The sequence below is a fragment of a genome, unplaced genomic scaffold, assembly GCF_019419815.1.
Source record: "Pyrus x bretschneideri cultivar Hongxiangsu unplaced genomic scaffold, Pyrus_bretschneideri_v1 Contig18, whole genome shotgun sequence".
Lineage (NCBI taxonomy): Eukaryota > Viridiplantae > Streptophyta > Magnoliopsida > Rosales > Rosaceae > Pyrus > Pyrus x bretschneideri.
The window spans coordinates 5,515,836-5,527,276 of NW_025999479.1; the positions used below are offsets into that span (position 1 = coordinate 5,515,836).

General features: G+C 34.7%; 1 pseudogene; it reads left to right on the plus strand.

The window, feature by feature from the left end:
• The first annotated feature begins 621 nt into the window (after window positions 1-621).
• Window positions 622-4,236, plus strand: LOC103947647 (annotated as a pseudogene).
• Window positions 4,237-11,441: the final 7,205 nt, after the last annotated feature.

Here is an 11,441-nt window from a genome sequence, read left to right on the forward strand (position 1 = left end):
ACATTATTAGTGACTAAGTCGGTGAATATGAATTTATCCGCCTAATTAGTCATATCTAGGTCTTTACGCATCTCATCATTTGCACAGCTAACGTTAGTGGCTATTGTTAATTTGTTTTTTTGCAGTGATCATTAGGTTAGAGGCTCAAATTTTGTTCTTGCACCAAAGATTGAGAGCAATAATGCGCTATGCCATTAATTACTGTGTTTTAATCTCATAATACATCAAAACATGCATAGTTAAATGATCCCCTTAAACGAAAAACACTAATACTAAAAGGCCAGTGAGAAGAGAACACAAGCACTCATTTCATTGCATTACTAAACTAATGAAAATGATTTGAAAATTTTGAATTTTAACGAATAAAGGGTAAAATGAATAGTATAAAGATTGACTTTTTAATATAAAAATATAATTTTTCGTTAAAATAATTTTAACAGTACGGATAATTTTTTGTTAAAGTTGCATTTTTTTTATCTCTCTCCTTTTTCTCTGCTTTTACTATGATTCTTCCATTGCTTTTTCTTTGAGAATTCAGAAAAAGGGTTCGTCGGTCTTCTTCTGTCTGATGCACGCAAGTTCATCAGGTACGTGCTACTCCCAATGTTCCCATTTCCCTGCTAATTAAAAGATTTTTTTTACAGTCTTAATAATTATTTATATATAATAAACATTGTAGATGGTTGTAGCTGAGCTCTTTTTTTGCTTGTTTGAATTCTGGGTCGTCGAGTTTTGAGATCTGGATGCTCTGTAACTTTTGAGTTCGTTCTGAAAGCTCAGTGTTCTGTGATTTCTCTGTAATCTTGCCTCTCTGGGTTGGCTTTATTTATTTATTTTGGGTTTTTTATTTTTTCACAATTGCATATTGTTTTGTTCAATATTTGAAGGAAATTCCTGGAGCATTTCAGTTCAATTTGCTCCCCTTTTTTGGGGACTTTTATATCGTAGTGGATCTGTACAATTTTCTCTATTTTCTTTTCAAAGTTGGTTTTGCATTTTCTGTTTGGTTTCCCAGAAATTTTAGGGAGATGAGAAAATGGAGAATAAAAGTATTTAAAAAATGGTAATGCTCTAATGCAAACAATATGCTAATAACCCAGTTGACCTTTTTCCTTTTAAAGAAAGTATAAAAACGCGGTTCTCTTTTCAATTTGTTTTTAATGGTACATTTGGTTTGACTTCTGATGGAATCACATTACAAGCAGCAAAGTTTCCTATTAAGCTTGTGAGGTGAAGTTGTGGAGGGAGGATACTTGTTGTGTTTGTTACAACCTTTCGTTGCCGGGGAATTTACTTTTCCATTTTTGGTGTGATTTTTGTGCAAATTGCTTCCTGAGATTCTTTCATTCTTACAACTATCTTAGGCTGTTCATAATGTATTGTTCATGTTTAGTGTTTGCTTAAATTTATGGATTTTTTTTATATGGAGCGGTATTTGAGGGAGGCGGAACCGAAACTAGGATCTTGGGTGCAAGGCTAAATGCTCCTACCCAGTTGAGCTACAAGTGCCTTTCATCTGATCCTTTAATTTGGGCTATATGGTGGCTTGTGGTCTGATTTAAAGCCCCATTAAGATCTGTTGTCTGGTTCATTGATTATATGTGCACTACCAGTGAGCTCTTTCCCAATCTGGGTTTTGTTCCCCTTTCATGGATTTGATTGTATTTCAACTAATCTAGATTTCCCAGACGGATCCTGTCAAATGTTTTAATTTTTTGTATGAATACTTACTATATCCTATGAATTTCATTGCACCGGAAACTACTACAGGAGAAGTTCGAATCTGTTTTGTTCAGATATTGATCTGTCTTGGTTTGACATGGATTATGCATTACTGGTTTCTGGATAGGCACTGTTTGTTTTAGCAGAAAGTTTTGTCTACTGAAAACCCCTTTATTCATGCCTTCAATTATTTTGGTGGCAAAAGAAAATGCATGATGCTCAATCGATTAAAATTTCTTAGAACTGTTTTTTTTTTTTTTTCACATTTTGTGAATTTAATTCAGATGACAGTTAAACCTCAACCTTAATGAAGCTTTCTGATCTTGTGCTATTGAGATCTTCATGTTCTGGTTTCAGTGGTAGTTTTACAAGCATGAATCTGATAATTTGGTTCTGTTTCCCTTTACAGCAGTGTAGTTGCTAATGTCTCCACCACTATTGGGTGGTGAGGAGGAAGGGAAGAGCAATGGGTCTATGGACTGTATCTCACATAATGGCTCTGGACTGAAAGAACTTAACTACCATGGGCTGTCAGATTGTTCTTCAGTCGACAGCTCTGTGGTCTCAAACTTGTCAGAGGGGAATAAGAACAATCTGAATTTTAAGGCTCCAGAGTTGAGGCTCGGTCTTCCTGGATCCCAATCACCAGAACAGGAATCAGATCTTTGCTTGCTGAACTCAGGGAAACTTGACGAGAAACCACTGTTTCCTTTGCTTCCTTCAAAGATGGAATCTGATCCTCATCACAGAAGGATGGGGTTTTGGGCAACAAAAGGGGCTTTGCTGACACCATGGACGGATTCTCTGAAGTGAAATGTTCTGCATATACTCAAAGAATAATGATGAAGTGAACGGAAAACCTGGTCCCGGTGGACTTTTTGTCAAGTTCAGCATGGATGGGGCTCCCTACCTGAGGAAGGTTATAACACCTGAGAACATATTCTACATTTCAAGATCTGTCTTCTGCTCTGGAAAAGATGTTCAGCTGTTTTACCATAGGTGAATTATTGCCGTATTTAATATTGATATCATATCTTCTTTTTTTCTTTCGTACCAATGTGGTCATTTCATTTTACATATAGAAAAAACATTCCATTTCTGCTTGGACCCAATTTGCGCACTTTTAATTGTGATTTCAGTGCAATAAGGGTCCCGTGGAGCTCCTGGGAGGCAAAGACTGAGTGAGAGTAAGCTGAGAGATGATCTTCATGGATCAGAATATGTGCTTATATACAAGGATAAGGATGGTGACTGGATGCTTGTTGGGGATGTCCCGTGAGAGTAAGTTCTGATTCACGGCTTTGCCATTCCTGTATTTTTCTTAAAAATTGAAGCTTTTGTTTTGAAGTTAACCCTTCTCACACAAAAAAAAGTATAGTTTGATGTATTGCGTACAATTTACATGTATGGTTTGTAAAACGGGGAATGTTAGGATTCCCCCATCAATGAGAGTGAGGACTTACCTTGTGAAGGAGGGTGATACTAAATTTTAGACATATGAGAAGGATGAGAATCTTCTTAACAAAATGCTACATTACCCCATTGTCAAGATGACAATACCATATTGTATACTTGCAAGAAACTAGAGATCTTAATCATCTGAAGGACTGGATAGTCTGGATTAATCTACATTTTATCCTTCTTAATTCCCAATTTATCCACTAATTTGTATCCATGTGATGATTATGTATGCATGCAAGCTATGGTATTGGACGTCTATGATGTGTGTAGGATGACACGAACAAAAAGTTTGTGAAAGCATACATGAATCTTAGTTACTTAGCATATAAACTTTTGAGGTCCAAATGAACCCTTGCATACACTAATTTGTATTCATTTTCAGTATTTTTTGTAGGATAAAATACAAAAAGATACGGTGGTGCTATCCAGACACCTCTTTTTACCTTCCACACACTCCTGTCAATTTCCGGCTGTTCGATCGAAGAATGGAACTGTGGTATTTGTGGGAAGTAGAATGATTTGGCATGCACTTCAGTAACTCAGTTAGCCTTACGGTAGACAATTGCTTTTATTTTTGCTAGTTCTATTTGGCTCTGCTGTACATAATTGTAATGTCTAGTATTTTACGAGATAAACATTCTGATCTTTTCACCTTTTGATTTAAATGATGAATTGTACTCTTATCCCATCTCATCCTGTTTCTTTGTTCCATAGCTCCTAGGGCCATGGAGAAGTCCAAGAACCGGAACTAGCCAGTGGCAGAAATCGACTGCTTCAGGTTGCCAAATTCAAAGTAAACATCTGAGCTATGGGGAAAGAGGTGTGAGCTGCTAAAGTCGGAACTTTGGAAGGATACACTGGCAGTGGCCTTGGGCTGGATGGTACATGGTAGCATCTCGGCGATCAACTCGTCTTGTTCATGTTTTGATGTTTGAGTCGGGTCGTTTTGTGTCTGTTTATTATAAAACATCTTAAAACTGGTTAAGAATGTTAGTAATTTGTGGAATTGATAATGTTATAGCCAATTTAGTTGAAGTTGTTTAATTTGATGAATCTGTGATGCTGATTATTATTTTTGCATTTCCCTTCTTTTTAGTAGTAATAGTTAGTTCTGTTCTTCCTTTCATCTCTAGATTGGGCTGAGTTGGGCCGCACCATAACTACGTTTTAAAACGTGTTGGCATTGGGCGGCCCGGCCCAGTACACTCAGGGTTACATATAAAACTCAGTCAAACGTTATGCATAAATATTATTCTCAACAAACCGTATTCTAAGTTTCCATAACGTGCAGAATGGATTATATAAGAATTGATCGGCCGACTCCGTCGGGTTGGATTCTCTTCCTCTCTGCGCCTTGACTACCGCCCCATGTGGTGGCCTGTTATATAAAATTGCTAGACAACGTTGCTCAAGTGAGAACTTCGACAACATTGTATATATAATAACTGAACAAACAGTGTGTCGTGTCTTAATATTTTGTTTCCTTTGTCCTATTGGTTAAACAGGATTTAGCTCCTGGTAACAGATATGTCATGTTTTGTTTTTACCACTATTAACTTTTAGTACAACTTAATTAGTTTATTAAACATTTTTTAATCTCCGATTCGTTCGTCGATGTGAATTCGACAGAACTTGGATCAGAAGGATTTATTCTGATCCATCTGACATAATTTTCCGTTCTGAAATTTGTTGTTTTTCTTTGTCATTTTCTCTTCCATTCCGATTGGATTGGTGGTAACAATTTTCGCACTTTCGTTTTTTGTTTCCATAATTCTTCCTTGTTCCTTAATACTTCTATGATTTATTCATCCAAAGGTTAGAAAAGAAAGGAGTGCTGGGAAATAGATAGGATGTTTTAGGTTTGATTCTCGTTAAAGACGAATTTAAACTACATTATTAAAAAAATTACGATATTCAAACCGAAAGTCGAGTTTGCTATTTTTATGATTCAAGTGACTATAAGATCCAGTAACTAAAATAAAGTGCATATTTTATAGATCCAGTTGATTGGAATGTTATATGACTTCTGATGAAGCAAAAGCAAATCCTTCACTTTTCTTGTGGTGGAAGAATATTTGCTAGATTTGCCAACAAAGTATAATGGGGTACGTATGTCAACAAATACATTTTATGCCACAAAGAAAAACAATTCAAATGCATTATCACAAAAAAATTAAACTTTATTTGTCATTATATTTGATGTGACAATTATATCGACTTTGATTAATGAACCTTTTGACTTTATTTCTTGTGAAATGCTGACCATTTTGGTTGGCAAAGCTAGTGATCATCATGTGTGGTATTTTATTTTGGATTTAAGCCATAAATTCCTTAATTTAATTATTAGTATTATTGTGAGGCCAGTGAGTTAGTTAGTGTTAAGCATAATCATGACATTTCATTTTAAATAATATAATTTCAAACTAATATTTTGATTGTAGTTGGATTTGTTAATTTGTAGATAACATGAATGATCATGTTACTTTTGATTTCAATCATATGAAGTGGGTGGCTTATTTTCATATAACCTTTGACTAAGAATTAACATGATGTTTTTTTGTTATTTTCTTCCCATTTGCCATTTATTATGGAGAATGGGGACTTAATTAGTGTGACAAAGGCAAGACATTTGATTTGTAGTACAAGCTTAATCTTTTGGTAGAATTGTTTAAACATATCTAAAGGGTGATTTTGATTAATCTTATTGTATATTTGTACATCAAATCAAACTATTAAACTCTATTTTGTTAAAAAAAAAAAAATGCAATCTCACGTTATAAATTTGACAAAAATTAATTAAAATTTATATTACACGGTTTTACTTCTAATTGTACCGATACTTTTTGTGTAAAATTTGACACTTGATAACCTATGCAAATTGTTAAATTGGAACAATATAGATGTAATCAATAGTAAGCCACATATCTGATTTTGAAATCTTGACATTAGATTTTCAAATCTTAGTTCACCACCCAAAATCTTCCCATTACATTTTCAATGTGGAATTATAATATCATAGTTCACCTTTTAATCGATCTCAAAATCTTCCATGTATATAAAAAATACAATTCAAGTTGACTTTAGGATTCGTAACCATTGCTTCATTACCCAAAATATTCTTATGCGCATTTTCGATGTGGAAATTTTGGGCATCACAACTCCTCTTTTCACTTGTAATCTTGTACCTTGTTTCACATTCACCACCAAAATAACCGGTTCTTTGGCTGATCCAAAATAAAAGGTAAAGTGAATAGTATCATTATTGATTTTTTAATGTAAAAATATAATTTTTTGTAAAATGAACAATATCATAAATTTTTCGTTAAAACTCTTAAAAATTTAAATTAAATGTTGGGATTTTAGTTTTTTGACGAGGACCAATAATGGGCTTATCATGTGGCTCAAATCAAATCTTCTTTGAAGCATAGACAGATGCGCTGCTGATGGGTTGCGGTCAAAGTAAATGTGATTGACGGCAAAGGTCATTCTTTGTTGGGGCTGATGTAGTACCTATATCTATCTGTATATACCTTATATATATATATATAAGAGGTATTCACCTAATTCCCTCCTGAACTTGTAAAGAGCTGTCAATTTCCTCTTTAAACTTTAATTTTAGTCAATTACTATTCTGAATTTGTGTAATTCACCAATTTACCCCCTACCGTTATATCTTAAAAATTTCCATCCAATTTGGTCACATGCTCAGCACATGCTAATGGTGTGAGGGCAAAAAGGTAATCATATACCACAACCAAACCTAATCGTTGTCGGGTATATGGGGAAGCAGGGGAAGGCAAGCCGCATCCTAGGGTTACAATCTGAGAAAAGATAATCAAGAAGCAGGGGAACGATGAGTATTGTGGTTAGAGATGGTGGGCATCCTCCAAGATACAGTAGGTCTTCAATTTTTCCTTTTCAGTTTCCTCCGAGATACAGACCAAGCAAATAATTAGCAAATTATTCTCTCTGTCTATCCCTCATGTACGCTTTCTAGGTGTTGTTGCAATTGTCCATGTTGGGATTTCAGTGCTCTTCGGATTCATCTTTGCATTTTCAATCAAGGCATTGAACTTCCAAAAGAGATGAAAACAACCCTTATACATGTACATGTGAATAAATTAAGGGACTTAATGATCTTTAGTTTTGCTCAGAGTCCATGAACATGTCCTACAAATTAACGTGTGACTGGATTTAACATACTTGGGTTTAGGGTTTAGGGTTGCTTCACACTTTTGTCGACATAAAAGACACATTTAATTGGGTGAACCATCTTCTTGTTGATTATATTTTGATGCCTTTGTTGTAGGTAATCATGACCTATTCACACTTGATATACACCAAGGTGGTTTCTTTAAAGCTGGTCAATATGTGGATGGTATTGTACAATGGGTTGACAATTATACTAAAGATTATATGTCCATGCTTGATCTGTATGAGGCTGCTACAGTACTTGGGTATAATAAAGACATTGCAGGTTTTTACTATTGGCACCAAATAAACGGTTTTTTTTTTTTTTTTTTTTTTTTTTTTTTTTTTTTTTTTGCAAATTGAATGCGATGCAGATGTGTTTCAGTGGGTTTCACTCATATCTCCTCAAGTTAGGCTGCATTTGTTATACTTGGTTGACTTAAGAAAAATCACAAACAATCTTGGGAGTGATTCGTGTACAGCTTCCTTTGTTGATGTGGATATTCAGTTTGAGGGGTTTAATGCGGATGATGAATACGAAGAAAATAAGAGTGTGGAGATTGTTAGAGACACTATAGAAAGAATAGATAAAGAGGTTACATATTCAGAAAAAGAGGAAGATGATGATGGGGTTACTTTTAAGTTCAAGGATTCTGACCATGAACAATCTGAGGAAGATGATGATAAAGGTACAAAAAATGTAGAGGCAAATGACATCTTGTTTGATCATATTGTAAGAACTTGGTGAGATATGCACCAAAGAATACAATTCAGAAGATTTAGATAGTGTTAGGTTTGAGTCTGAAAAACATAAAGCCAATGTGAGGGTTAGAACAAGACTCAAAACACCTAAGCTACCTCAATATAGTTGAGAGTTAGATAAAATTAATCCCACTCTTCATCTAGGGTTGGAATTTCCAAACATGAAACAATCCAGGGAGGTAGTAAGGGCATATGGCGTGTTTGTTTGTCTATCACTAGATTGGGCAATGAATGATTCCAACAGATTGCGGATAAAGTGTCTAGGAAAAGCTGCAGTACCTTGTCAATGGAAATGGTATGCCTCTTTTGTGAGGAAGGGACCAATAGTTAGAATTAAAACCTTGTCACGTCCCGACATGCGAATAAAGACTATTTAGGAGCTAGGGTGTGAGACATATCTTAGCTATAGGAATAAATTCTACAACCAAGATATGGTGGAAAAATTAAAGTAAATTTATTTGGAGCTGGTTACACAATACATCATATAACACTAGTTAACAACTTTTGCATACTAAATGCTTGAGTTTACTACATATAATTTATTGAATGCGCAATAGAAATAAAATATTAGTATACAAAATTAATTCATAACAAAAGTACCAACAAAAATAATAATTGAAATGAGTAGCTCTTGAAAATACATAAAATGTATGCAATGAGATGCATAAATGTACTCACTCCCTTCTAATCCCATCAACACATACCTAAGGCGCCCAAGCCTGCACGTCTCATACCATACTTATACCACTTGGTTCCAAGTACGTTAGAATATGAGTTAACTCCTGTTCATCCCTCAAACCCAGTTTTTGTAATTAAACTCTCAGTTTCCACTTTATTATACAAGCACTTCCCCTGACGCCCAATTGTATATTCAAGCTCTTCCCCCGACGCCTGACATATACAAGATTTCATGATTTTATAATCAATTGTTTGTATACTCAAGCTCTACACTCGACGCCTGACATATACAAGGTTCATTATTTTTATATTCAAGGCAAACTTCAGCCCTTGAATATCCTCACAACTTAACTCTTTACAAAAGTGAGCATTTGACACAACACAATTCTTTTTTTTTTTTTTTTTTTATTGCTTTGCAATGCATATGTATATGCCATGTAACAAGGATATCAACAATCACATGCTCTATAACATCTGCAACACTAATCAAACTGTTAGTAGCCAAACTTGTATTGTATTATCAATAATAAAGTATTGATAACACACAACAATATAGTTGAGAAATACTACTTTACCATTTTACTCCATCTCTCTCTAGGTGATATTGATGCATGACTCCATTTGAGTTCCATAAAGCAATTCTGTTGGGTAAGCTCTCATGCATTTTCTGGGATTTGTCTCTCTTATTTTACAACATTCTCAAGGAAAGTAAACGGATATTTTTGATGGTTTGATGGGAGTGCTTCTTATGGAAATGATCTCCAAAATATAAATACATAAACAACACAAGATTTAAGTGGTTTGCTAAATCGACTACATTGACTGGGTTTACTTTCATTATATTTCACTATATATGAGAAACTTACAAATACAATGAAAGATGGCTTAAAACCTTAACAATATGTATATAAAAGATAAGGGGTAATATGAAAAAGGAGAATGGCTTTGGAGTTGTTTTTCTTTTTTTCTTCTTCTTCCTCTCTCTTTTCTCCTTGTCTTCCGTTGGTTCTTGCTCCTTCCTTTATAAAGATTGTATGACATCTTCCTCTACAAAGAATCTTCACACGTGTGCCAATAGAAAGAAAGCAAGTGTTGTGCCAATCATTAGACATAAAATGTGTTCCAATAGAAACACACCAATTGTTAACCTAATCATCACCATGAAATGTGTTCCAATAACAAGGCAACAAATGTTGTCCCAATCCTTAGCAATAAAACATGGTCCAATAGAAAAACAACAAATGTGAAGCTAATTATGAACTAATGAATAATGCAAGATGTTCCTTGCATCAAAGGCCACGTGAAATGTTCTACCCACAATAAGTTGTCATCTTCCTTTATTTAGAGTGGTGAATATCATGCAAAATGGACAAAAGCTCAAAAGCCACATTCAAAATCTAAGGGATACGAATCCCACCTCTTCAAAATTTGGAGGGATGAATCATCACCAAACATTTAACTCTTAGATTCCTAATGAATACAAACTTGCCAACTCACCCTTAAGTAGACTTCCACCTTCACATTTAGAGTGGTGAGTAATCACCAAATCATTAACTCCTAATGTTACAAACTCTCCACCTCATCTTTGAGAGAAAATATCAAGATAAAATTACTCATTTAGTCCAACCTCAAACTCTCGGCCCTTTTTGAGGAAAATCAAACCAAACTCATTTAATCTCCCTTCTCCAATTCAAACTAAAAATATCTTTAATTACATATGAACATGAAATAGCTAGTTGTTGAAATAATTTGTAGCAAAAAGGATTTTACATTGAAACTATTTTACGTATCGAAAATAGGTTCTTGTACGTAAAAATAATTAGCCACATACATACACATATACATATAACCTTATTTTTTTTAAATACAGGGTATTACAAACCTATAATCCTGAACACATTTGTGTAAAGGAGAAGCATTCTAAATTTGCCACCTCCTCATGGTTAGCTGATCGGTTCAATGAGGAGCTTAGATTGAAATCCGATATGAGTGTGACTGGTTTCATGGAACTTGAAAGAAAGCATTATGGTATTGACATAACAAAAAACCAAGTTTACATAGCAAAGAGAATTGCCAAAAAAGTGACAGAAGGTAGTATAGATGAGCAATATGCTAAGCTTTGGGATTACCTGGAAGAGTTGAAAGTGACAAATCCTAGGAGTACTATCAAAGTAAAAACAGATTTCCAAGGTGAAAATCCTATTTTTAAAAGGTTGTACATATGCTTTGCTGCATTGAAGAAAGACTTTCAACAAGGGTGTAGGTCTATACTGGGTTTTGATAAGGGACCCCATCCTGGTCAAATCCTAAGTGTTGTTGGTGTTGATGCCAATAACAACATGTTTCCAATAGCATTTGTTGTTGTGGAGGTGGAAAATGGGGAGGCTTGGACTTGGTTTTTGGAGATCTTTCTTTAGGATGTGGGAATTGAGAATGGAAATGCTTGGACATTCATCACTGACAAAAAAAAGGGTCTAGGCGATGCTATTCGGAGTCTGACTGATGCCAATTGCAGAACATAAACATTGTGTTAGACATTTGCAGAATAATTTTAAAAGTGTAGGTCACACCAGACTTGCCTTAATAGAGATTGTGGGCAGCAGCAAGGGCAACTACTATACCTGCTT